Source organism: Castor canadensis, chromosome X (genome assembly GCF_047511655.1).
Source record: "Castor canadensis chromosome X, mCasCan1.hap1v2, whole genome shotgun sequence".
NCBI classification, from domain to species: Eukaryota; Metazoa; Chordata; class Mammalia; order Rodentia; family Castoridae; genus Castor; species Castor canadensis.
Window position 1 is genome coordinate 119,768,563 of NC_133405.1, and position 27,911 is coordinate 119,796,473.

Genomic DNA, 27,911 nt, shown 5'->3' on the forward strand with positions numbered 1-27,911 from the left:
CTACTGCACCTGTACTAACTTCCTTACCCTCCCCCTTCTATAAAAGCCACTGCTCACCCAGACTCGGGGCTGCACCATCTTTTCCCTGGCCAGCCTGGCAGTTTGGGCCTGCCATTAAACTTTGCTCTATGGACGTGAGACTTTTCTCATGAGCTTTCTTTGTAACAGGCGTTTTTCCTAACAGTCTGTGTATGTCTTTTGCTAATTTGTTGTTTCTACATTTTGAAAGGTTAAATATGTCATATACTGTACAAATATTTTCTATCAGTCTGACATTTAAATGTTAACTCTATATCTATAGTGCTTTTAAAATACTGTTCATGGTGCGCTGGCAGAATGGCTCAAGTGGTAAGAATGCCTGCCTAGCAAGTTTGAGGCCCTGAAATCAAACCCTAGTGCCACAAAAAACAGAAAACAAAAACAAAATAAGACAAAAAAACCTGTTAATGGTAGTATTGATATAATAAAATGTAGTAATATTAATATTTTCCTTATGAGCTTGAATTTAATGTCTTGTTTGAGACAGTCTTTCTTCTTATCTTTTTTACCTTCATAAAAATTTTAAACATAGTTTATGGTATTAGTTTGATCCAAAATTTGTTTTGCATATAGGAAAGTGGATTCATTATGTGTAAGTATGTGCTGTTGATTCCACCTAATTTAATATAATCATACACTGTAAAATTCATGTAAATTTATTATCATATCAAATCATTTGAAATGTGTTCCTTCTGTTGGGTCTGATAACCTAAGGCAGATGAGTGAGTATCCCATCCCCCATGGAGAGCAATATCATTCCTACATCCTGAGGAGTTAGAGGCCTGCATTCCTGCATCCTAAAGGAGAGAACAAAGTCTGATAGATCTGCCACAGGGCTGATGACCAAAATGCTCTCAAGATTGTTTCCCCTCTCCCAGTAAAGGTGCAAACCAAACCAGTTCACCTGAGAAAGCCCAGGAATCCATGGCCAATGGGAAAAACCCACCTAACCCAGAGTTAAAACATCCATAAAAACCCCAGCCTTCACCTGAGCAGTGAGCTACTGGCTTCTGGGCTCCACTGCACTTCTCTAGCTGTAGCCTTTCCTTTCTCTCTAATAAATCCTACTTTATTTATTAGAGAGAAATAAAAAGTCACCGGCTTTGGCTCATCATTCAGCTGCCTCACGAGCCAGTTCTCTGGCCTGTGAAGGCAAGGACCCTCGACACCGGCACGTAACACTTCCATTAGCCATGATCATCAGGAGAGCTACATTTTAAATTTCCATTTTGTTTTAGTACGGGGAATTTGAACTCAGGACTTTACACTTGCTAGGCAGGCACTCTACCACTTGGCCCACTCCATCAGCCCTTACATTTTAATCTATAGTATTATTATTAATATCCAGGGATGAACATGTTGAGAAACAGAAATGGTAACAAAGTGAAAAACAGGGGAGGTATCAGTCACATTCTGAAAAACAAAATTATCACAGGCAAAGTTTTGTCAAGGGGTGTGATAATTATTTTCCATTGGAAGTTGGTATTTAATGGTTTGTGTGCTTGCACTTGCACTCTTTTCCTCTCTCTCCTTTTCCCTTCCCTCCTTTTTATACACACACACACAAATATACATGCATTTATTTATGTTCTCAGAATAGCATAGATAAGTCTTCTGATACATAATGTGTAAGGTCATTTTTAGTCATTAAAATGTAAATGGAATTAGTCACTTAATGTGGACTGTTAGAAAATTCAACGTAATTCTCACTAAGGCGTAAATTAGAAATTGTTTTTGATATATAAGTATCCTTATTTATACTACTTTAATATACAAAAAAGCAAATTTTACAAAAAATTCACTTCATATCAAAGTGGTAACATTTCACTTGCCAGTATAGTTGTGAAAAGAAACTATTCTCAGGGCCTTTTTTACCCTACTCAATACCATTTTTTAATTTTTTAAGGCTCTCCCTTGGCAGGCCACTTATAGCTTGAATATATCCAAAATTTTTTATGAAGAAGTTGCCTCATCCTCTGTCAGTCTCAGTTCTGCTGAAAGGTCCAGGGTTTTGGTATGTAGGCAAGCATGGGCTCACTTTGCACCCCAACTCACACCCACGGCCAGATGACATTGTAAAGGACCAAACTACAAAATAATATACAGTAGTTCTGATGACTGTTATTTCTAATTCTCATTATAAACTTCATTTACTATGCCAGTTCAAAGGCTAATATAGTAATAAGATATAATCTCTCCCAAAATCGAATATAGAAATTATTAAAAGTAGTAATAAATAGAAAAGATCTCAGACATCTTCAGTCAAGACAACCATATAATAAATTATCAAGATTTGATAAATGATCATTAGTAATGTTTTCTTTCTCTCTCTCTTTGTACTGGAGTTGGAACTCAGAGCCTCACACTTGCTGCACAGGTGCTCTACCACTTGAGCCACTCCACCAGCCCTTTCTTGTGTTAAGTATTTTCAAGATAGGGTCTTGTAAACTATTTGTCTGGACTGTCTTTGAACTGTGATCCTCCTGATATCTGCCTCCTGAGTAGCTAGGATTATAGATGTGAACCCTGAGTGTCAGGCCTCTTTTTCTTTCTTTCTTTTTTTTTTGGCAGTATGGGAGCTTAAACTCACAGTGAGTTTACCAGCGTGTGCTACCTTGCCTGGATTGATTTTGAGGTAGGGTCCTGCTAACTTTTTTGCCCAGGCTGACCTTGATCCATGATCTGCTTTCTTCTGCTTCCCAAGTAGTTGGGATTACAGGTGTCTACAACTATGCACAGCAGTATAATATACTCTTAATGTTGATACAAATATAGCTACTTGTAAAATCAAAGTTACATTCACTGTTATAGAGCTACTCTCCACTAACTACTTATGCTTTTGCATTGATTTTCAACTGCATTTAAATCCACTAGTCCTTTTAGTAATTTCTATATTGCCTTATTTTATGGCTCCCAGAATGTTAAGACATAAGAATCTCTAATATAATTAATCTTGGCTTCATTATGTGCATGGGATAGAAAAGAACAGAAATGGAAAAAGTTACTCTGGATCAACATGAATAGTACTTCAGTAGGGCACTAAAAATGAGGGAAAATTGTTCATCAGAATTAGGAATTAGAGTTGGCTCTCTAAGATTTAAAGGAAATTTCAAGGGCCAAGAAGCTATCCTTTTGTTGAATGAATATCTATTCTGAAGATTCTAATAAATTTTTTACAGAACTGTGTAAGCCAGAGCACCACAAAAAATAAAGGAAGTAACCCAATAAGATCTTTAGTCACCCACACCACTATCTTTTCAAAAGATCCCCTGAGGTATACCTCAATGAATGTTTGTTGATTTTGAATCTTAATGGGGAGAGGATACATGGTTGTCTTGCTTCTAGTCTTGGCACTAAAATGCACAGACTATTAATAGACTAAATAGTTAGTAATGTTTGATGATTACACATCAGAAGTATATTTCTAGATAGGTTATTAGTGCCTGTATTATGTTCACAATTATTGCTTTTTAAGCCAAACAGCACATTTATTTCCTTCTTTGCAATCGTGATTTGCTACTATAAAAATATTGAACAACTACACTGTACAAAGCTGAAATCTTTTATGAAAAAATGCCTGACAAATGACCATAGAGAATTCTAGGCTCTTTTTCTATCTTTCATATGTAAATTATATATAATCATAAATAAATTATTTATAAATCATATATAAATTAAAGATATCTGCATGTATTTTTTTCACTTTCTTTGTGGAGTGTTGATGTTTGAGGCAGACAGAGCTTCAACTGTCACAAATTTATTGGAAATTTTAGTAAAAATATATAATGAAACCTTATTTATTTCTGTCATTATTAATAGATTGTTCTCTATATGTTTTACAATGCAGCAGTAGAAGCAAATTTCAGTGTTATACTCCTGCAATAAGGATTACTATCTTACTTAAGATATATCACAATGTGGAATCCTATCACTGAAAAGTGTCAGAAACAATGGGAAAATGAGCTGGGAATCTGAAAACTCAAAATACAGTTTATATGTGAAGGTAAAGAGGTTGAAGTTTGCTTTTAGGGTGGGTTAAAATCTTTTAATTGCTTTAAGGAAAAGAGGAGAAGGAGAGTAGCACTCTTAAGAACTGTGGAAGGCCAAGTGTGGTGAAGCACACCTGTAACCCAAGCTATGTGGGAAGCATATACAAGAAGTTTGTAGACCAAGGGAGGGCTGGTCAAAAAGCACAAGACCCTATCTGGAAAACAAGTAAAGCAGAAAAGGCTAGACATATGGCTCAAGTGGTAGAGCACTTAAGACCCTGAGTTCAAGCAATAGTCCTGCCAAAACCAAACAAACAAACAAAACTAATGGTCATAGATTGTGTTCATTATATACATGTATCATATTATGAAATCCTAATTATTTATTTCATAATGGAGAAAACATTGCCTTGGTGCTTTAAGCAAGAAATAGGAACAGTCTTAGAAAGGTCAACACACTGCCAAGATTGCAGACTCAGAATGTGTCTGATTCTAGTACTTGCTTCCTTCCTCCACCTCTAGATCATTTGAGATTGTTTAGGGGGATAGAATGGAATGGAATGAACCTACACATGGAGATGCATTTAGGGTCTACTATTTAAAATGGTACCAAGGAATGCTGAGCTCCTGAACATAAGCTGTAGCAGCAAATATCAAAAGAACAGGTTCAAGAAATATCTAAAGGAAAAATAACACCAGATATGCAGAATATGTGAATATTGGAGTAAAGAAAAATCTGGAATAAAATTTCAACTTGGGTGAAGAATTCAACTGAAGAATGACTGAAAAGTGAGTAAGATAACTAAGTTATTTGAGACTTGCAGTGTGAGGAATTGAACCCAGAGCTTTGCACTTGCCTCTAGTACTTAAGTTATGCCCCGAGCCCTTTTGTTTTATTTTGTTTTTGAGCTATGATCTCCCAGCTACCTTTGCCCATGCTGGCCTTGAGTTTGCAATCCTCCTGCCTCTGCCTCCCAAGTAGCTGGGGTTATAGGTGTGTGCCACCACATGGGGCCATTATTCAAATATTCAGTTCAGTAGAACTGATTCAGAAGAATGATGTGGGAAATAAACTGGAATATCAAGGACAGTGGGTCACATACATTTTGATCCATGACCCTTATATGCTCATCAGTTATTGAAGGCTCCAAAAACCTTTGTCGATATGGAAAATATCTGTCAATATTTACGTGTTAGTTATTAGCACTAACATGAAATAAATTGTTAATCATTATAATGATTAATTACAATGTAACAATAATAAACTCACTGCTATTAACGTAAGTAACACAATATATAAACCGTATATTTTTTGAAGGAAAAAATAATGAAGAGTGGCATTGTTTTACATTTTTATAAATTTCATTGATAAATAGCTTAATAGATAACAAATGGATTCTTGTTTTGGTTCTGCATTCAGCCCACTGTTGTATCACAGGTTGTTGGGACTCTGGAAAACCTCAATAAACATTCTTGAAGGAGTGAGTGGAAAGGTAAATGTTTCAGCATTAATAATGAAAATACTTTTGACCTTGAGAACTCCTTGAAAGATTCTTGTCCATCTCCCCAGCGTCCATGGTTTACTCTTTGAGAATTGTTGTAATAGAAGAAATCTCTGTATTTATATCGGACATATTTTAGTAGCTAGGTCACACCACCTAAGAAAGCACAAGGATTGCTACTTGTACAAATGAGCATGGCCTTCAAAGAAAGCTTAGTTTGATTTGATTACTTTGAATTTTTCTATTGAAATTTTTTGTTGTGCTGGGTGGGGGTACATTGTGATATTTACAAAAGTTCTTATAATATATTTAATATATCATCTTTAAATTCACCACCTCCATCATTTTCCTTTATCCCCTCCCTCCCATTCCTGGAATAGTTTCAACAGGTATAATTTTTTCATTTACATACATGTGTACACTATATTCACCCTCTCATGCCCTTTCCCCACCTCCTCACTCTCCCACTAGTACCACCCCTCTCCCACAGAACCTGTTTTACCCTCCTGTTCACCGATTTTGTAAAAGAAAAACAAATGACTTCTTTTCTTGCTTAAGATAGCTACACAGGGAGTTTCCTTGTGGCACTTCCGTGTATACATGTATTATAGCCCAAATTGGTTCATTTTTATTTTTCTTCTTTTTACCTTTTTGGTCCCTTTCTTATGGTGATTTCAACAAGTTTAAAAATTCTGTATTCATTTTTGTATAGAGAGTACATCAACTATATTCACCTTTCCAACTTCCTTCTTTTACCCTCCTTCTTTCATATGTGACCTCCCCTTAGCATGACCTGTTTTTCATAATATTGCTGTATTTGTATTAGTAAATTAGTACAACCACTATGGAAAACAGTATAGAGGGCTCCTCAAAAAATTAAAAATAAAACTACTTTATGATATTCAGCAATTCCACTCCTAGGAATACATCTGCAGGAATGTAAATCAGGTTACAACAAAGGCACCTGCACACCCATGTTTATGCAGCATTATTCACAGTAGCTAAGCTGTGGAAACAGCCAAGATTCCCCACTACTGATGAATGGATTAAGAAAAAGTGGTATTTATACACAATGGAACTTTACTCAGCCACAAAGAAGAATGAAATTTTGTCATTTCCAAGTAAATGGATGGAACTGACCAACATCATCTTAAATAAAGTCAGCCAGGTTCAGAACACCAAAAGTTGCATGTTTTCTGTCACATGTGGAATATATGTATTCCACATATATATCTAGTTAAAAATTTTAATGCAGTATAAAACAAAGTGAAACAATCTGCTGTCAGAAGTCATTCTAGTAACAGCTGAGCATGGTTCATGCCTGCAAAACCAACTACTTAGGAGGCCAGGATAGGAGGATCATGGTTCAAGGCCAGTCCAGGCAAAAAGTCAGTGAGATCCCATCTTAAAGAATAAGCCAGGTGGGGTGGTACATAGCTGTAATTCCAGCTACATGGGAGGCATTGGTAGGAAGATTGTGATCTAGGGATGTCTTTAGACAAAAGCAATACCCTATCTGAAAAATAACTAAAGCAAAAAAGGACTGGGGGCATGGTCAAGTGGTAAAGTGCTTACCTAGCAACCTTGAGGCCCAAGTTTAAACTCCAGTACTGCCAAAAAAAAAAAAAGACAGGCCAGGAATACTTGAGTGGAGAAAGTAATGAGTAGAAACTGGAAGGGGCCATGAAAAGCCACTAGAACACAGGTACTAGCATTATTTCTGCATCTGAATGCTAATACCATAACTATATTCAGTTAATAAAAATTAAATAATTATATACACTTTTTCCACCCTTATTGTATCTAAGCTACACTTTAGTAAAAAGTTTTTTAAAAGGAAAATATAAGTGCTAGACTCATGATCTCTAGTAATGTTTAAAACACAAGACTTCAGTCTATCACTGATATAAGATTGATGCGTAGTTTGAATATAGAAGCACGTATCCACAGTGTTAAAACATATTTGTAACATAGTACAAAACCTAATTTTTTAAATTGTGACTAAATGAACATTCATTACAGTTATGGGTACACTTACATTTATTTACAAAGTGATTGTTTCTTAGTTTATGACAGTCATTACTACATGCCTGAGTGGCATACTAATTTTTGTTCCCAGATTTGTTAAGATGAAATTGCACTCATCCTTTAATTTCCAGTAAACTGCTTAACTCAGTCAATGCTTCTACTCCACAAAAGTTTCTTAAAAGGTAGATTCTTGGCTGGCTTAATGATTCTCTTCACTTCAGTACTGGAAAAGGATATTAATTAATAGCTCTTTGTCTGTTTGCATCCATTAGTTCCAACTTCAGTTGAAATGTGTTGTTGCTGTACTCTGAGAAGGTGCCAAAAATAATTTTTAATGTGACACAGAAAAATTCCCAGAGAGATGGTTTCCTTTGTTCTGTATGATTTTCACTTAGTTTGGGCAATTTGCAGGAAAGTCTTGACAGATTTTCAGGCCACATATAAATAAGTTTGCAGAACTTCCATTAATGTGTTCCCCTGTTAAAGACAGCAAACGTGTAATAAGTAATTGGCCATTCTTGTGGGTTAGTGAGATTAAATATGCTTTCACAGATGTGCCAAAGAATGGGTCTCTTATCGTTGATATCAAGACCAACAACAACACTTACACATAAGGTAGAATGAGTATTTCATGGTTTGAACCCAAATAAACATTGTTGAAAGTAAAAACAACTAATTTGATGCCATAATAGTACAATGAATTAAGAGTCAGACTGTTGGAAAAATATTTCAGAAAAGAGCAATTTTCTTTTGTTTTACATTGGGAAAAGACTTTTAATAACAACACATAAGTTATTTGAATAGTGTAGAGTATTCTTGACTAGCTGTTTTCTTAATCCATTGTTTAGTCTTGGAATACCCTTGAGGGTCTCTATTTTAAGTTACAATAAAAATATTGTAACTACTTACATTGTAGTAAAATGCCTCATTCTACAATGTGATCACAACCATGTGTAATCATTCATACTTTCCTATACTTCTTGTTTACTTTAGAGTTGAAAGTACGTTAATCACTGCTCCTTCTTGAACTGGAAAACACATTAAAACTAGTAGAGAATACTTTTTGCAGTGATATTTACTAGCAGTAGGCTGTAGTATAAAGTACCAGCTAATCAGACAAACAGTTTTTTAACAGATGTTGCATAGACCCCAGTTCACATACAAAAACAGTGTTTATATATTTAAATGGGGTGTCTGGGAAGTAAGTTGGAGTAGAGGAGAAAAGATCCAGAATTAAATTTCACAGAAGCTTTTAAGTTACTGAAGTAATTCCAGTAAGTCAGTAAGCATCTCCATATTATGGACAGCTAATTAAAATTGCTGTACAAACTGATGTCTTAGTAGTATGACATTTCACAGGTTAGGATAGCTAAAGTAATGCAGCAGAATTCTTGAATTAATATAATTGATACCAGGGTTTTGCTGACAGAAGACATGAAGAAAGTTAATGGTTTAATCTGAAAAGCACACATAGATCGTGTTTGGGAAGTTTTTGAATTTCAGGATTGTGCAAGTTGGTAGAAAGCCAAGAAGCTGTACGGGATAGCATAAGGGAGGTCAAAGTTGGAAGACCATGTCTAGTGATGGCCTTCTTGCTGACAGAGCCCCTAGGTAACAGGGCATTACCTGACCAGAGTCATTAATCCCAGATACTTAGGAGAGGAAATCGGGAGGATTGTAGCCATCAAAAAGTTATTGAGATCCCCTATCAACTATCAACAATTGGGAGTAAAATCCTGCTCTTTCTGACTCTGAAGTGTTACTTTACAGTCTTGTCTTTGTGAACTCAATTTCCATGTTCTTCATTGTTTTTTAGATTAAAACAAAAAGAACTTGCAACTAACACTTATGCTGTATTAGTGGATGACCATGTAAATTTTCATTGGAATCAGGATACTCTTGGGAGTGAAAGGAGAGTGTTAAATACTATCCCCATAGCAGTAAGTGTAACCTGCAGTGTATGGATACTTTTTGTATTAAAATTCCAAGCAGAAAATAGATGACATATTGGGAAGGGTTTGCCTGAAAAGCATTCAACACAGAAATAAAGTACAGAGATGTGGGTACTGTGAGGCACCTAGTAAAGGATGTGGAGACGTGGATTAGCAACAACAGGCTTCAGTGGGCAAGAAGAGTAGTGCTGGCTAGAGCTATGTGAGACCTAGAACCATGGCCAGAAATGACGGGCTTCCTTTGAGAATTGTAGATGTGAAGGAAGGCATTCCTTGCCAGAACTCTGATGAGGGACAGCGGGAGTGGACAGAAATACTTCCCCTACCCTCTCTCACTCTTCCTATCCGCTAATCTCTTTCTGGTGCTTCTTATTGGTTGTATCCAACCAGAATCCAGAGAGCATCCCCTCCGTTCACAGCCAGGACCTAGAGAAGAAAAGAAAAGAAGAAAAGGGGGAGAATGGATTTAAAGGAAGAAACAGAAAATAGTCAGTATAAGGGGGCTTCTGATCATATGACCTATTCTAAAATCAAGTGAGGAGATCTGACATATTCTTACTATAAAACAACAGCAACAGTAACAACAACAACATAAAAAACACAAAGAAACTATATCAGGTGATGGTTAAGTTAGCATAAGTGTGGTAGCTATTTCACACTGCATATGTATATTAAAACATGACATTGTACACCTTAAATGTATGTATTTTTGTTTTGCAGTACTGTGGTTTGAACTCAGAGCCATGTGCTTGTTAGTCAAGAGCTCTACCACTTGAGCCATGCCCACAGCCCCTTTCTTGCTGCAGTTATTTTTTAGGTAGGGTCTCTTATTTTAGCCTGGGACCACCCTAAAACGGTGATCCTTCTAGCTACGCCTCCTGCATAGCTGAGATTATAAGCGTGAACCACTATGCCTGTCTTCTTTTCTTGAGATAGGGTTTCACTTATTTTTTAGATGGACTGGCCTGGAACCGCAAGGGGTATGCCACCATGCCTGGCCAAATGTATGTACTTTTTATTTTTCAATTAAGCCTCAATAAAACTGGCGGAGGGGCAGAAATCATGAGAAGTCATTCAGAAGAAAAAAATGAAAAAAATCTAAACATTTGAATGTGTTGTGTCATGCCCAGTAATATGGGACTCAGCATGAAGATATTCTTACTACTTGTCTTACTCTGAATTTGAACTTCATTACTGACAAATAATCTTGAGATAAGCCTTACATCCAAATTCTGATCATTATTTGTTTGCTTTTGCTTTGTTTTGGGTTTTTTGGGCCCAATTTCTTTGTAACCTGGCTAGTTACCAAGTCCTTCTTGAATCTGAAGTTCTACAAAACCGTGTTTAAACTTGAGTTCTCCCCAGCAATGTGACTATAAATATGGTCTTCTCTGAGTATCAGTTTCCCCTTTCATAAAATGGGAGCAATAAAACTCCTAAGAAATATACTTGTTCTTCTGTTTATATCATTAACATTATATTTTGTTATCATAGAAAATAGAATATGAAATGTTTCCAGTATGTCGTTCTTAGTCTGATTGTGTGTTGGCCTAGACATCTGTTAGCTGTGTCATAATGTTGTTTTCTCCTCACTTATTAGAATGTCTAGTTGGACCTCTCTGCTACCCTAAGATATCTGCTTATATGACCTGGTCCTCCTTCCATCAAGAATGAGGTCATCTCTCATATGTATCTATATGTATACAACAGCCATTAAGTACAAGAAGGAGTACAAATGGTGATGGCAGTATAATAGTGTCCAAGGGAAAAAAGAGAGGCAAAATTATGGGTTAATTGAACCTAATAATTTCTTGTTAAATAGATCATAATTTATGACTAGTTTAGAATTCTCATTTAGTGCCTGGTCTTAGCATGCCCTAGCCTTACCTCTTGAAAATGTATGGAGTTCATTTGATAAATTTCTTTATTCCACTTAGATGCAAGGAACTCATTTTCATAAGCATGGGGAACTACCTGCTTATATGGCTAGGCCAAAGCAAAGAAGTTGGGTGAAGGCTCTTATGAATAATCTTATAAAAATTTTAAAGATGCTTTTTTCTCTTGTATTTTGTTGTATTTGCAAGAGAAATACTAAATCCCTAAGGTACATTTTATTCTGTCTGTGAAACTCAGAATTTATTGAATCCAACAGTCACGAAAAGTCACATTTCCTTTTCAGTTTGTACCAATAATTACTCTGTTGTATGATATTTATTTTATAGTATCCACCTTCACCTTCATATTATTTCTTCCTCATACTCATCTATAAACTGACTTAACATCCAGCTCTTAAAAACTTATACCTGTTTAAAGCAGTGATAAACAAAAGCACCTAAAGCCCTGTTTGGCATTATCTGGCAAGAAGATGTACTTGTAATAAAATTTAAACCAAATATAGCTTTTACAGATTCATGACTTTCAGTTGGTCTTAGGTCTTTTTTTCCTTTTCCTTACAGTGGAGATTTTTTTAACTTGATCACTGCAAATGACTTCTGGGTTTACTTTAAGAAATAGATTCTACAAAGCCCAGGAAGTCAGGTATTAATATCCACAGTGTGTGTTAGATTGACTGCATTAATAGCTGTGATTCTGCACCTTTTCTTATGTTTGAGTTTGCCATAGAACCTTGTTGTGCCTTGTCTGGGGTGGTTGTTCTATTTCCCTCCTTTATCCTGGATACTTCCCTATGACTTTGTTTGGCCAACATAGTGTTAGAAGACTGGACCCAAACAAATGTTCCAGGACATTTGTATCTTTCACTTCCTGTCTTGTTCATCTGCCTTTGCCTTGATACAGTGCCTACTGGAAGTGTATGAAACACATATGGAAGGAAATGTGTCATTACTGAAGGAGTGATATTGACATCAGGACAGATCTAAGAGAGGAAGTGATGTAATAGTATATATTATAGCACAGAAAATTAAGCTATCTTTTAAATATTAATAGAAATTTATTAGAAAACTGATCCAGAAGGACAATTCAAGTGGAAGAAAAGGTATTTATTAAAAATAAAACCATGTCAGGCACAGTGGCTCACACCTATAATTCCAGCTACTTGGGATAAGGAAAATAAAAGAGTTGGGAGGTGTGGCTCAAGTGGAGGCCCTGAGTTAAAAACTCCAGCACCTCCAAAAAAATTAACTATAAAAATAAATCTGTGAAGTGTATAAAAATCTAGCATGTTTAAAAATGTCAAATAACTGAATGGGGACCATGTATATCACAAGGAGCTTGGGTTACATTTTACAATTTCAGTAATAAGGATTACTAAACAATTTTATGTAGTAAACCATCAAGTTGTACACCTTAAGTATATATAATTTTAAATTGCCTCGTATGCCCCAATAATGATGGGAAGAATAAGAAAATAAAGTTGATGGAGGAACATAAACTCCACTAAATATGAGTGTTTTATTATGGCATTCTTAAACTATGGTTTTATATATAGAAATGCAAACTGACAAGTGAAATAGGGGAAGCAATCAAGGCTGTACTATTTTTAGCTTGAGTCTGTAATAAACAGAAATGGAGACCCAGATGAAATGCTGATAAATTATCTGAGAAGTGAATCCTGTGATGACATATATGAGGAAAAGCAAAACTGAGGTAAGCAGAGATCTGAGCCAGATTTTGTTCTACTGGCTACCACCTCGTGTTAAGCCAAGAAGAAATACTACAGGGTACTCAGCAAGTGCACTTACTCAGTATCTGAGATTTCTTTAGCTAGACCTAGAGATGAAATTTGGCCTCAGGGTAGTCTTTGTGACTGCTGGAAGCAGTGAGAGGAGCTGGAAAGACAGGGAATTCAGTTGTTTTATCATTCTGTGAAATAGGAGCCCAATGGGAAAGTCTAGCAAATGACTGGCCTCTTTCTTAAGTGATGTGACCAAAAAACAAAAGAGTAGAGATGCAATTGGAAAGATGAGGTAGTGGATGGAATGTGAAGAGGCTTATAAGATTTGGGTGTAACATGCTATACTGCCTTTGGGAAATTTGAAATCCATTAGTGAAAAAATGAAGCTGACAAAGTACACACATACCATTTTCATTAAGATAGCAAAATAATGGGGCATTTAAAAAAATGTATGCATCATATTATGATTTGAATATGAAATGTCCCCCATGGGCTCATTGAATATGAAATGTCTGCCACAGCTAGGCTTGATCATTAGTTGGTTACACTATTTTGGATGTCAATGGGTTTTTTTGGCAGTACTGGGGTTTGAACTCAGAGCCTCATGCATGCTCGGCAGGCATTCTACCACTTGAGCCACTCCAACAGCCCATGTTGATACTATTTTTGGATATGCTGGAAAGTTTAGGATGTTGGGCTTTGCTGGAGGAAGTCCACCACTGGAGGAGTTCCTTGGGAGCTGTATCTTACCCAAGATGCTTCCTGTCTGTCTCTCTCTGCTTCCTGGATGCCATGAGGTGAGCAGCTTTGATTTATCACACCCTTTGATGTCTTGCTTCATCATGGCCCAGAAACACTGGAGCCAACCAATGATGGATTGAAACTTCTGAAACCATGAGCCAAAGTAAACTTTGCTTCTTTTAAAATATTTCTATCTTGGGGGAAAAAAATTGCCACTAAGGTTGGAAACCAGATCTCCTAAGCTCCATGACTTCAGAAACCTCCTTGAGATGCTAGAGCCTCACTTGGGTAATTCTGATTGCTCCTAGCCAAAATAATAACCACCATCACACTAGGAGCAGATAAAATTCAAAGACTGACCCTTAAATTGGCCTTTAATTGCACCTAACAGCCGCGAGAATCCCTCTTGGCACAGCCAGCAAGGCATGTCTGGCTCTGGCCCTGGGAAAAAAAGGCCCAGGCCGCTTCTCTCTCTCTTTTTTTTTTTCTTTTCTTTTCATGTTTCTCCCAACAAGCAGAAGACAGAGCACAAATCAGAATCAAACCCTGCAACATCCTGGACCTGTAGCCTGTGGAAAGCCTCCCCACACCACGTCAAATGATGCCATTTCTCCCAGACAGCTGGCTCCAAAGCTGCCTGCATGAAACTGCAGAAGATACAGGTAAGCATCACACAGCACATGTGGCTCACCTACCCATCCCCCAACACCAGGAAAATTATCCAGTGCAGGCCCTGGGTGGACTGAAACCCCCTCAGCAAAACTGAAAGCCATAAACAGCGAGCTATAATCTAACACCAACATTGGAGGGAGGTGGAAAGCTGAACCTGCCCTGGAGAACAGGGAGGGGCAAAGAGCCAATCTCTCACTGGTGAACTGTCAAGGGTGTGGCAAGGAACTTAGCTCTCAGGGCTGAACTCTCAGTGACACACCATAAAGCAGCAAAGGCTGAGAGTGGAGGTGGACTGACAAGCCAATTGCCTAGAGCTGCCGGTACTCAGCAGAGATCAGGAGAGGCATAAAGGCTGAGACAGGGAAACTAACCTCCCAAAGCAGGGCAGGAGGTGGATCCCAGTGCCAATCTCTGGGACAGAGGGCAGCATTCAAAACTGAATTGCCCCACCTTACTTGGGGAGGAGCTCACCAAACAAATCTGCAACTGAAGAACACCACAGCTGCTGCCTGCTGAAAACAGCTCTGACCACCCTGCATGAGGTGGCAATTTTACCTCACCAAAACTCCAACTAATCTTGTGGACAGAAAGTCCAAATACCACTCACAAGCTGGTCACCTTATGAGACCACATCAGAGCTTCTGCTTGAACACCAATACCAGGATTAGACACCTAAGGAATAACTCCAGAATTTTTATTAATAGAGTAAACTAAACCAGGTTCCTGAACCTGGTGGATTTCTTTTTGTGTGTTTCTTTTTTTTTCTTTTTATCTTTCTTTTTCTTTTTTTATTCCTGTATTATTAACTCCATCATCACTATTCTCTTATCCCTATTCTCATCCTCTTCACTCTCCCTCCTTCTCCTGTACTACAATCCATTATTCTCCCTCCCAACTAATCTTTATGCCCCTTCTCATTTACCCTTTCCCCTGTCTTCACCTTCCCCTCCCATCCTCCCCCAACCTGTCACTACACTACCCCTCCCTCCTACAAACTCACCACCTGCTGACTAACATACTGTACCAACTGCACACAATCCCAGCCACCTGCAATCCTTACACGACCACCCTCCACTACAACAATAAAAATATACCCAAACGCACACAAGGGTCACAAAACCCAGCAATCCCCATAGCACTCAGTCAACCTACCACTCCTTCCCCCCACCCTTATTTTTAGTGCCACCTTTACAAACTCCCCATAATCTATAAACTAGCCAAAAAACCATTACCACCCTAACTCCAACTGTTTAAGATAGTATCATCAAGGGGTTTTCTATAGAATATGTTAACAACTGGTCTGACATTGAACCTGTGAAGTCGTTAATGTTAAATTACACTCCCAGACCAGGGTCAGATAGAGCACATCAACCTGGCTAACAACCAAGTCAGCCACAACACAAAAATCAAATCAGGGAATGAAATCAGGCAATCAGATCCACCTGCTAGCCTACCAAAAATATAGTGGCACAGCACCGAGTGGAGCAGTGGGAAAAAGGAGAAGGTATGGAAAGCACTCTCCTCAAGAAAACAATTCAATACAGAATTCAGTGGGAGATGAAGAAAACAGCCTCAAGAAAACAACAATAAATGTAACTAAGAAACTCAGCAATGCCCCCAAAAAAATCCTCAAAGAAGAAATCTGTGAAGAAATCTCTGAGAAATTCAAGGATAGGATATTAGACATGGTTAACCAGAACATACAAGATGCACTCAAGAAATTTCAAGACACCAAAAATACAGAACATGAGGTGACACACAAACAAAAACAGGAACTTAGAGAGGACCTCAACAAAAACCAGAGTGAAACAAAGGACAATATAAAAAGAGAGATACATGAATTAAAGAGGACCACACAAAATATAAAAGAAGAGTTGATCACAGATATGGAAAACCTCAGAAGAAAGAATTAAACAGAAATCCTAGAAATTAAAAGTCCCTATAGTCAAAAGAAAAACACAATGGAAGGCCACTCCAGCAGACTAGAACAAATGGAAGACAGAATCTCAGAGCTCAAAGATAAAATAGAAATTAAAGAAAAAGCAGAAGAAATCTTAGTCAAACAACTCAAGAGCTGTGAAAGGAATATCCAAGAACTCAGCAACTCCATCAAAACACCAAACCTGAATATCACGGGCATTGAGGATGAGGTGCAAACCAAAGGGATACGTAACATATTCGATAAAATAATAACAGAAAAATATCCAAATCTCGAGAAAGTTTTGCCCATTCAGGTACATGAAGCCTCCAGAACAGCAAGCAGAGTTGACCAAAATAGAACCTCCCCGCATCATATTATCATCAAAACAACAAGCATAGAGAACATTAAAGGCTTTAAGAGAGAATAAAACAAATAACATATAAAGGTAAATCCATCAAAAAAACAGCAGATCTCTCAATGGAAACCTACAAAGCAAGAAAGGCATGGAGTGAGGTATTTCAGGTACTGAATGAAAATAGCTTCAACCCTAGGATACTCTACCCAGCAAAATTATCACTCAAAATTGATGGAGAAACAAAAATCTTTCATTATAAACAGAAACTGAAACAGTATATGACCACCAAGCCACCACTACAGAAGATTCTACAAGGAATTCTGCACACAGAAGATGAAAGCAAACAAAACCATGAGAGGACAGGAAGCATCAAACCACAGGAGAAGAAAAGACAAGCAGTCAGAGAGTAGCATTGATTCAAGTGCACACAATCAAATCCTTAAACAACAAAAACATCTAAATGTCAGGAATCACCACATACTTATCAATATTAACACTGAATGCCAATGGACTCAACTTCCCCATCAAAAGACATGCAAACCAGATCAAAAAGGAATATCCAACAATTGGTTGTTTACAAGAGACCCATCTTATTGACAGAAAGAAACACTGGCTTAGGGTGAAAGGCTGGAAGAAGATTTACAAAGCCAATGGCCCCTGAAAACAGAGTAGCAATACTTATATCAGACAAAGTAGACTTCAAACGTACATTGGTCAAATGAGATAAAGAAGTACACTTCATACTAAAAAAAGGTACAACAGAGCAAAGGGAAATAACAGTTATCAACCTATATGTACCCAATGTCAGTGCACCCAATTTCATCAAATATACACTAAAGTACTTAAGAGCACCTGTAGACTCCAACATGGTAGTGGGAGATTTTAATACCCGTCTATCACCAATAGATAAGTCATCCAAACAAAAAATCAACAAAGGAATCCTAGAACTAAATGACACCATAAATTAAATGGACCTAATTGAGGTCTATTCTTCCAACAATAACACCATATACATTCTTCTCAGCAGCCAGCAGCCCATGGAACTACCCCCCAAATAGATCATATTTTAGGACACAAAGCAAGCCTCAACAAATATAAGAAAATAGAAATAACTCCCTGCATTCTTTGACCACAATGCATTAAAACTAGAACTCGACAAAAATAACAGCAGAAAACACTCAAACAACTGGAGGCTGAACAGTACATTGTTCAATGATCAGTGGGTCATAGCAGAAATAAGAGAGGAAGTAAAAAGGTTCCTAGAAGCTAATGAAAATCAAAACACAACCTGCAAGAACCTATGGGACACAGCAAAGACAGTCATAAGAGGAAAGTTTATAGCCATGGGTGCACATATTAAGAGGACAGAACAATCTCAAATAAATGACATAATGCTACATCTCAAACTCCTAGAAAAGCAAAACGCATAAAAAGCAGAAGGAGAGAAATAATAAAAATAAGGGCTGAAATTAATGAAATAGAGACCAAAAAAAATACAAAAAAATCAAAGAAACAAAAAGCTGATTCTTTGAAAAAATAAACAAGACAAGCCCCTGGCAAACCTGACTAAAATGCAGAGGGAAAATACCCAAATTAGTAAAATCAAAAGTGAAAAAAGGGAGGTAACAACAAACACCAAAGAAATCCAAGGATTCATCAGAGACTACTTTGAGAACCTAAATTCCAACAAATTGGAAAACCTTGAAGAAATGGACAAATTTCTAGATACTTATGACCATCCAAAACTGAATCAAGAAGATATTAACCTCTTAAACAGATTTATAACATGTAATGAAATTGAAGCAGCAATGAAGAGTCTCCCAAAAAAGAAAAGACTAGGACCTAACGGATTCTCAGCTGAATTCTAACACACCTTCAAAAAAGAACTAATCCCAAAACTCCTTAAACTTTTCTATGAAATAGAAAGGGAAGGAACACTGGCCAACTCATTCTATGGAGCTAGTATTACACTCCTCCCAAAACCAGACAAGAACACGTCCAAAAAGGAAAACTACAGGCCAATCTCCTTAATGAACATCAATGCAAAAATCCTCAATGGAATAATGGCAAACCAAATCCAACAACATACCAGAAAGCTCATTCACCACGACCAAGTCGGCTTCATCCCAGGGATGAGGGGATGGTTCAACATACACAAATCAATAAATGTAATACACCACATTAATAGAAGCAAAGACAAAAACCACACGATCATCTCAATAGATGCAGAAAACACCTTTGATAAGATTCAATACCACATTATGATAAAAGTTCTAAGAAAACTAGGAGCAGAAAGAATGTACCTCAAAATTGTAAAGGTTATATATGACAAACCTATAGCCAATATCATACTTAATGGGGAAAAACTGAAACTATTCCCACTAAACTCAAGAACGAGACAAGGGTGCCCACTCTCCGCACTTCTATTCAACATAGACCTGGAATTCGTAGCCAGAGCAATAAGGCAAGAAGAAGAAATAAAAAGAATATAAATAGATAAAGAAACAGTCAAAAGACCTCTACTTGCAGATGACATGATCCTATAACTCAAAGACCCAAAAATCTCCACCCAAAAACTTCTGGACACCATAAACAGCTTCAGCAATGTAGCAGGATACACAATAAATTTACAAAAATCAGTAGCCTTTCTATACACCAACAATGGACAAATTGAGAATGAATACTTGAAAACAATTCCATTCACAATAGCTTCAAAAAAATTAAAAACCTTGGAGTAAACTTAATGAAGGACGTAAATGATCTCTTCAAGGAGAACTACAAACTGCTGAAGAAAGAGATTGAGGAAGACTACAGAAGGTGGAAAGATCTCCCATGCTCATGGATTGGTAGAATCAACATAGTAAAAATGGCTATACTACCAAAAGCAATCTACATGTTCAGCACAATTCCCATCAAAATTCTAATGACATTCATTACAGAGATGGAAAAATCTGCCCTAAAGTTCACCTGGAAACACAAAAGACCACGAATGCCCAAGGCAATACTACCCAAAAAGAGTAATGCTGGAGGTATCCCAATACTCAACTTCAAACTATATTACAGAGCCATAGTAATAAAAACAGCATGGTACTGGCACAAAAACAGACATGAAGACCAGTGGAACAGAACAGAGGACATGGATATGAATCCACACAGCTATACCCACCTTATTTTTGACAAAAGTGCCCAAAAACATACAATGGGGAAAAGACAGACTCTTCAACAAATGTTGCTGGGGAAAGTGGCTATCTGCCTGCAGAAAACTGAAACTAGACCCATGCCTGTTATCCTGTACTAGTATCAACTCAAAATGGATGAAGGGCCTTAATATCAGACCTGAAACTTTGCTGTTAGTACACAAAAGAGCAGGAAATACCTTAGAAACAATAAGAATATGCAAAGACTTCCTCAGTGGGACTCAATCAGCCTTGCAACTAAGAGAAAGGATGGATAAATGGGACGACATGAAATTGAAAAGCTTCTGCACCACAAAAGAAATGATCTCTAAATTGAAGAGACCACCCACAGAGTGGGAGAAGATATTTGCTAGCTATACACCAGACAACGGACTGATAACCAGAATATACAGAGAGCTCAAAAAACTAAACTCCTCCAAAATCAATGAACCAATAAAGAAGTGGGCAACTGAACCAAACAGAACATTTTCTAAGGAAGAAATCTAAATGGCCAAAAAACACCTGAAAAAGTGCCTCCGTACCTGGCTATAAAGAAAATGCAAATCAAAACCACACTAAGATTCCATCTTACCCCCCTTATCATGGCTATCATCAAGAACACCACTAACAACAAATGCTGGTGAGGATGCAGGGGAAAAAGGAACCCTCATACACTGCTGGTGGGAATGTAAGCTAGTACAACCACTATGAAAAGCATTATGGAGGCTCCTTAAAAAACTAAACATAGATCTGCCATATGATCCAGCAATACCGCTTCTGGGGATATACCCAAAGGAAAGCAACTCAGGTTACTACAAAGGCACCTGTACACCCATGTTTGTTGTGCCACTATTCACAATAGCCCAGCTATGGAAACAGCCAAGATGCCCCACTACTGATGAATGGCTCAAGGCAATGTAGTATTTATACACAATGGAATTTTACTCAGCCACAAAGAAGAATGAAATTTTACCATTTACAAGTAAATGGATGGAACTACAGAACATCATCCTAAGCCAGGTTAGCCAGGCTCAGAAGGCCAAAAATCACATGTTCTCCCTTATATGCAGATTATATACCCCAAACAAATACAGTAATATTATTGGACATGGTTCACATACTAAGGGGAGAACATGCACAGGAGAAATAGGGAAAGAAAAGGAAACCTAAAACGTTAATGTAATTGATGTGCTCCCTGTTGAGGAGCGAATAAAGCAATCTTAAGTTAGCAGAGGCCAGTATGGGAAGGGGGTGTGAAGTAGCAAAGAGGTCTGGTAGAAATGAACCAATGTGAGTTGCAATACACAAGTGCATGGAAGCAACACTAGGAGTCTCTCTGTACAGCTACCTTTATCTCAAACTAGCAAAGATGCTGTGTCTTTCTTACTATCTCTTGTGTTTTGTCTTCAACAAAATTGAAGAAGAAAAGAGGGGAACAGGTTCTGCCTGGAAGCAGGGGGTTGGAAAGGTGGGGGTGGGGGTGAGGGGGAGGTAGTACAAACAATGTACACACATTTAAGTAAATGTAAAAATGATAAAAGGAGAAAAAAATATTAAAAATTCTATCAAAGTATCTACCAAAGCAATGGAAAACTGATTAATACACATAGTCTGTGAAGTATAAAGAAAATATTAGGATGAAAAACATAAATGTTAACAAAGTAATTATCTCTGGCAAGATCAAGTGTAACTGTAATGTTCCATTTCTGAATTTTGTTGTTGGATTATTGTATCTTAAAATGGTTTTTGTATGCCTTCTTTCTGGAATGAAATATTTCACTAGGTAAAATTCAATAATCACTGAAACTTCATATAAAACATAAAGGTAAATGAATGGAATAAAAGTAAAATTTGAATAAACCATTGAATGTCAATAAAGAAGCTAAAAGAAATAATAAGAAATCATGTAAAATAGGAAAAAATAGGATGGCAAAAATACATCCAAACATATCCGTGATTACTCTGAATATGTGTTAAGCTAATTTGTGAATTTAAAATATAGCTTCTCAGATTGGTATTTAAAGTAAGCAAACTCAGCTATATTTAATTTATAAAGGTATCCATAAGTTTAAAATGATGATAAAGATTGAAAATGAAGTGACAATTATGTATTGGACATGTGAAAAAAGGAGCAAGCAATAGCAGAAATATCAATAAAACAAAACTATAGTCAAAGTCAAATGCAGACAAAATTGATAAAAGTTTTTAAAAATTACACAAATATCTTACAAAGAACTTTCATGATAATTTCTGTATATTTAAGCTGCATAGTTGCAAAATATATAATGCAAATGGAGAAACTCTTCAGAGTACAGATGAAATGGAGAGATAAATAATGTCATAAAGAAGTATTACAGATGTGAAAAAGAGAGAATGTAGCCATACAGCAGATAATTGTTTCTAAAGTAAAGATAATGGTAACTAGTAGAAGCAATAGTGAAAGACTTTGTAGAGCAATCTGTGTGAATCTCAAGAGAAACAATGGCAATAATACATACAATCTGCCTAGGTACACATATTGTCCCTGGTGAAAATATTGTAAATTGACTAAAACCAATATATATCTTGATTATTTTTTATTTCAAGACAGAAAAAGAAATATAATATAAACATTCAACAGAAATACAAGTTGCACACAAAGGAAAATAATTCAAATATTTTTAATACTTTTTCCATGATAATTTTGAGGAAAAAAATCAACTCATCTTATAATAGGTAATAATTCATCATATATTAACATTACCACATGTAAAAAAATTCTTTTCCCAGAAAGGACTCACAGCAGCAATTACCAGAGCACTTTTTCTATGAGAACTTTTCTGATAAGGAGAATAGACTCAAAGTTATAGATTGAGGAATGAAATTTTGGTTTTCAAAAACAGTGTATAGTTGTTCCCCACAATCCATGGTTTTAGTTTCTGTTATTTCAATTACTCTCAGTATTACTGGTCTGCAAATGTTAAATTGAAAGTTCCATAAGTAAGTAATTCCTAAGTTTTAAATAGTGTGATAAAATTTCATACTATCCCACTCCATCTAACTTGGGACATGAATCATGCATCTGTCCAGAGTATACACACTGTACACTTTACCCTCCATTTGTCACTTAGTAGTTTGTCTAGGTTATCAAATCAACTGCTGCTGGATGACTGTACTTGGGTTATGGTAGTACTCACTTCACCTCATCCCATAAGCATTTTTTCATGTCACATCATCGCATTAAGAATGCCTGTAGTACAATGATATATCTTATGAAAGAGGGCATATGCACATAACTTTTATACAGTATATTGCTGAATAGCTTTTATTTTTATTGTTAATTTTTTACAGTGCCTGATTCATAAATTAAACTTTATTATAGGTATTTTTGTATAGGAAGACATAGGGTTTTAAGCATCCACTGATGGTCTTGGGACATATTCCCTTTCCATAAAGGGGTGCTACTCTTTTAGTTCACACATGTTGCCATAAGAGAATACCAGAAACTTGGTGACTTAAACAACAGAATTTATTCTAACAGTTTTGGAGATTGGAAGTGCAAGAACAAGTATTCAGAAAGGTAAGTTTCTTGTTAGGGTTCTCGACCTGGTTTACAGATGGCCTCATTCTCTCTGTGTCCTTCCATGGCCTTTCCTCAGTAGACATTTGGAGAGAAAGCAAGTGAGGGAGCTCTTTGCTGTCTCTTCTTATTGGGACACTAATCCTATTGGGATAATCCTACCACTTATGATATCATTTAACCTTCATATTTCCATAAAGGCTCTATCTCCAAATGCCGTCAAATAAGAGGTTATGGACTTAACATATGAATTTTGAGTGTCACAAAGTTCAATTCATAACACATAGAAAATTAACATTAAAATCATTCAAACATAAATTTGATTAGAATTACATATGTTTAGTTAAAAACAATATCTCAATTCTCAAAATATAAATATACCAAGTAAAATAATGTAATTAATAGAATTAAGTTCCATGATATATCAAGAAAACCCAAACATGTATTCAGTTTGCTTTATAGTTTTGTTATTTTTTGTCATCCATAGTGTACTTTATGACTTGATACTACTGTGTATAATAGTTTCTATTTTAACCTTTTCTGGTTTTCTGTGATTTTAAATTATTATTTTATGTGTTGAAATGTGATTTACTGCCTAAAGATTCAGATAACTGTAAGATGATGAAAACATTAATTTGTTCCCATATAGTGACCATTTTATAAATATATGTACATACATATATTTATAAAATAATCTGTATACCCTAAATATTGGCAATAAATGAAAAAGCAAAAGATGCAGGTACATTGTGGTGCATTGTATATATCTAATAATTACTAATATGCTCCATTTTTAGAATTAATCTCATAACTCTAAATTAATTTGCTAATAACATGAGAAGTCTCTTTAATCATCAATGCCACTGAATTAATTACTCAACTCCCAAAGCTTTTGTATTATATTTGATTGTTCTGCTAGCTTTTTGCCTAAAACTCTTTAGTACTTTTGTACACCCTAAGAAAAAAAGACTAATAGAAGACCTGGAAACACTGAAATAAGAGCTTGTCATTTTTTTCTGAATTCTGAATGTAATTTATTTCTTTTATTGAAATTTAATTTTTAAAAATGCTATTAAACATGATTATGTAAGATCAATACCAAATGATTTTTTAAAGCATATTAACTTTAAAAGATGTGGTTTTATTAGAGTTTAATTATATAAAGAAGGAATCTATATAATAATATCTATAACTTATGACTCCTTTTCTTTTATCATTTTTCTTTTTCTGTTGTAGAATGATATATAAATGTGATATAATTATCACAGATCTTAAATCAGATTTGAAAATAATTGCATTTTTAAGTACAAAATGGATCTGCTAATCCATTTTAATCAGAGCCATTTGATTTTTTTCCCTAAAATTGTTGCAGAATTCCAAGGATGAACATTATCCAATGAAAAACAGTAAGACAAGTTATTCATGTCTGCATTTCTTATATCAACAATTAAATAGCAAAAAGCATTCCTCTGGAGCTTTGTCATATACATTGGCAATTAGGAAGAGGAAAATTTAACAAAAAACTAAACTTACTGCAGTCTATGTTTCAGAAAGACTGCATAAGTGATCAGTTTAGATTTAAACATTATGAAATTGATAAATAAGGGAAACTGATACCTCTTTTCTACGCTATAATTTAAAACTTATTCTAAACAGAACTTTGAGAAATATATATAAAAACACACGTATATGCATACATGGATGTATGAATGTATATACATATGTATGCATATATAGTATATATATATATTTATCTTGATTATAATAGGCCCTGGGCTCAAAAGATGATGAAATAACAGAAGATAAAGAATAAATTGTATTTATTCTTTCTTTTCATAGAATTCATGTGAATTAAGAGGTGAAAAAATGGTCAGTGATGAAGTCACAATGAAGTGCTCTAAGACATAGAATTCCCATACCTGGCTCAGGGCTTTGGTTCTATATGAAATAATAACCATTTTACTCTTCTATGCTTACCTTCAGTGGTTTAAATCAGGATTTCACACTCTGCCTGTGTTTTGGAAATAAGGTCTTAATGGAACACAGTCATGTCCAATTGTTTATGTATTGTCTGTGGCTAATTTTAGGCATAACAAAAGAGTTGAGTAGTTGTAACAGAGATTGTGTGTGGATTGCAAACCTAAAAGTATTTTCTGTCTGCAGTTTTGTAGAAAACAAACCTGCTTTAAATCCATGAGGTATGAACAGTAAGTTTTCTTTCACAATTACAAAGCTTTCATTTTTATCCCACAGAAAATAAACTAAAATCTATTAAAATCCAACTGTAACCCCTGGTTAACAATCTTGGTACTTCAGGTTCAAAAGACTCAAATTGAAATTGAATTAAGGAACACTGGGAAACCTTATTGAACATTTCTTTGTAATGGTTACTTGCCTGTGGAGGCCAGATACGAACATATTTTATAGTTGTCTTTCAGTTATAAATGTATTAACAAAAAAACAAATCATCTAAACAATTACAATTTTAATCTCAGATATTGTATATCCTAGTGATATAGATTTTAATCTTTATAAATAGTTTGAAAAATACATCTAAAGGGGCTTTAAAATGTGGCATACATTTTACTACCTGGGGCATGTTTTAAATAGTAGGCCTATGAGGAGTTGTTAAAATAAAGCTTTGCATCCTCAAACCTATTTGTTCATTAAATAATACATCACAAAGTCCAATTAAGTGAAGCATACTGAGGCAAAATTACTTATAACATTTTATTACTTAAAAATATCTAAAACAAAATGTAATAAAATAAACTATTCTTACCAAATTATTTTATATAAAAAAGATTAACTCCATTAAAGTCAAAAGTGTTCTAACTTTTAGGTCCATTAAAAAGTAGAAAATTACATTTTAGTTTTTAAGATCTTTAGTGCTTAATTTACAAAATAAAAATTAAAATTAAAAATTATAATGATTATTGCCCATAACATGCTCAAAATTAAAATGAGTTGTCTGTAATTTCACTCAGAGACACATGTATTTCATAATAAACTAACAATCTGTATTGAGGACTGATTCTTTCCCATTAAGGTAGTAATTCATTTGTGCTTTGTTCATTGATACAGTAATGAAAGTGGTAGATTCAATCTTTGCTCTCTTGGAGGTATAATAATCAAGGAATAAAAGCAGATATTAAATTAGTCATTACAAATGAGAGTTTCAAAGAACAGCTGAATGCTACAGAGAGGGTGCCTAATCTAATTTATGAAATACATTTTTCCTGTTTTCACATGGGAGCTATATGAAAATGTTTTTTGAGGGGTGGGCAAGTACTGGAGTTTGGCTAGGCAAGCACTTTACCACTTAAGCCCCACACCCAGCCATTTTTTCTTTATTTTTCAGATAGGTCTCATTTACTGCCCAAGGCTGGCCTCTGACAGCCATCCCCCTGTCTCCATCTACCCCCCACATAGCTGAGATTACAAGTGTGCAGAACTGACATCATGGAAACAAAACAGCAAACTATAATTTGCCATCAGCAGACCCAGTCTAAAAGAAATACTAAGGGTTGTGATTTAACAACAAAGAAACAAATCTTCAAAAGGCAGAAATTCAGAAAGAAATGAAAAGTGAAGAAACTGAGCAAAAGTAGTAATGTCTAATTTTAATACGAGTAGAAAAAACAAGTCACATGTTAGCTTAATGACATTAAAGTGTTTCAGGGATTTAAAAATTGGGAGTCAGATACCTATTAACTATCAGTTAATGTATTGTGATATTTTAAAAACAAATAATGCACACAGCATTTATAGTGGTGATTTCTCTGACAAAAAGTTAGAATGAAGGTATAAAATAGGGCCCACAGATATAAGCAGAATGTTATGTTCTAATTCATAAGTTGGCTGGTGAGTTCTTAGATACCTACTTTGTTCTCATGTTTCTTAAATTTGTACATGATGAACAAACACATTTTAATATATATCAAATAGTACATAATTGTATTAAAAACAAATTACCTATATTATGGGCCAAAAAATGCAAATCATATCTCACAAATTGTTAGTGAAACATACAAAAGAATAAATAAAATATTTAAATTATATGTATAACACTAATAAATCAAGGTAAATCATAATACAGTGATTTGGAGTGTTATCAAATTTGCTTAGTTATCATTTCTCCAATAGATAGTGATTTCATATGCATAATCAAACACTTATAATACTTTTTTCTGTTCTTTTTGGAATGTGGCATAATTCTGAGAAGGTATTACATGTTATAAATATTTATGCAATTCTGAATGTATCGCTCACCAATGCTGCAAATTTAGCACTAAGGGAAAAAAATCAGGGAATTTTTTTCCCTGACTTATTTATTTGCAGTA

The 27,911-nt window shown here is 35.5% G+C and overlaps 2 long non-coding RNA genes across 4 annotated transcripts in view; both read left to right on the forward strand.

Annotated features, from left to right (window-relative positions):
- Positions 1 to 27,911, forward strand: part of LOC141419584 (uncharacterized) — a 192,072-nt gene that overhangs the window by 134,621 nt on the left and 29,540 nt on the right. For 2 of the 3 annotated variants that reach the window (XR_012444228.1, XR_012444227.1), the window contains exons 4-5: positions 13,764 to 13,941; positions 14,404 to 14,547. This is a non-coding gene — a long non-coding RNA (uncharacterized lncRNA). The remainder of the gene's footprint in view (positions 1 to 13,763; positions 13,942 to 14,403; positions 14,548 to 27,911) is intronic. The other variant, XR_012444229.1, reaches the window with a different exon arrangement.
- On the forward strand, positions 1,590 to 13,757 carry LOC141419585 (uncharacterized). Its single transcript, XR_012444230.1, has 3 exons — positions 1,590 to 2,674; positions 5,467 to 5,521; positions 10,466 to 13,757. It is a non-coding gene; the product is annotated as an uncharacterized lncRNA (long non-coding RNA).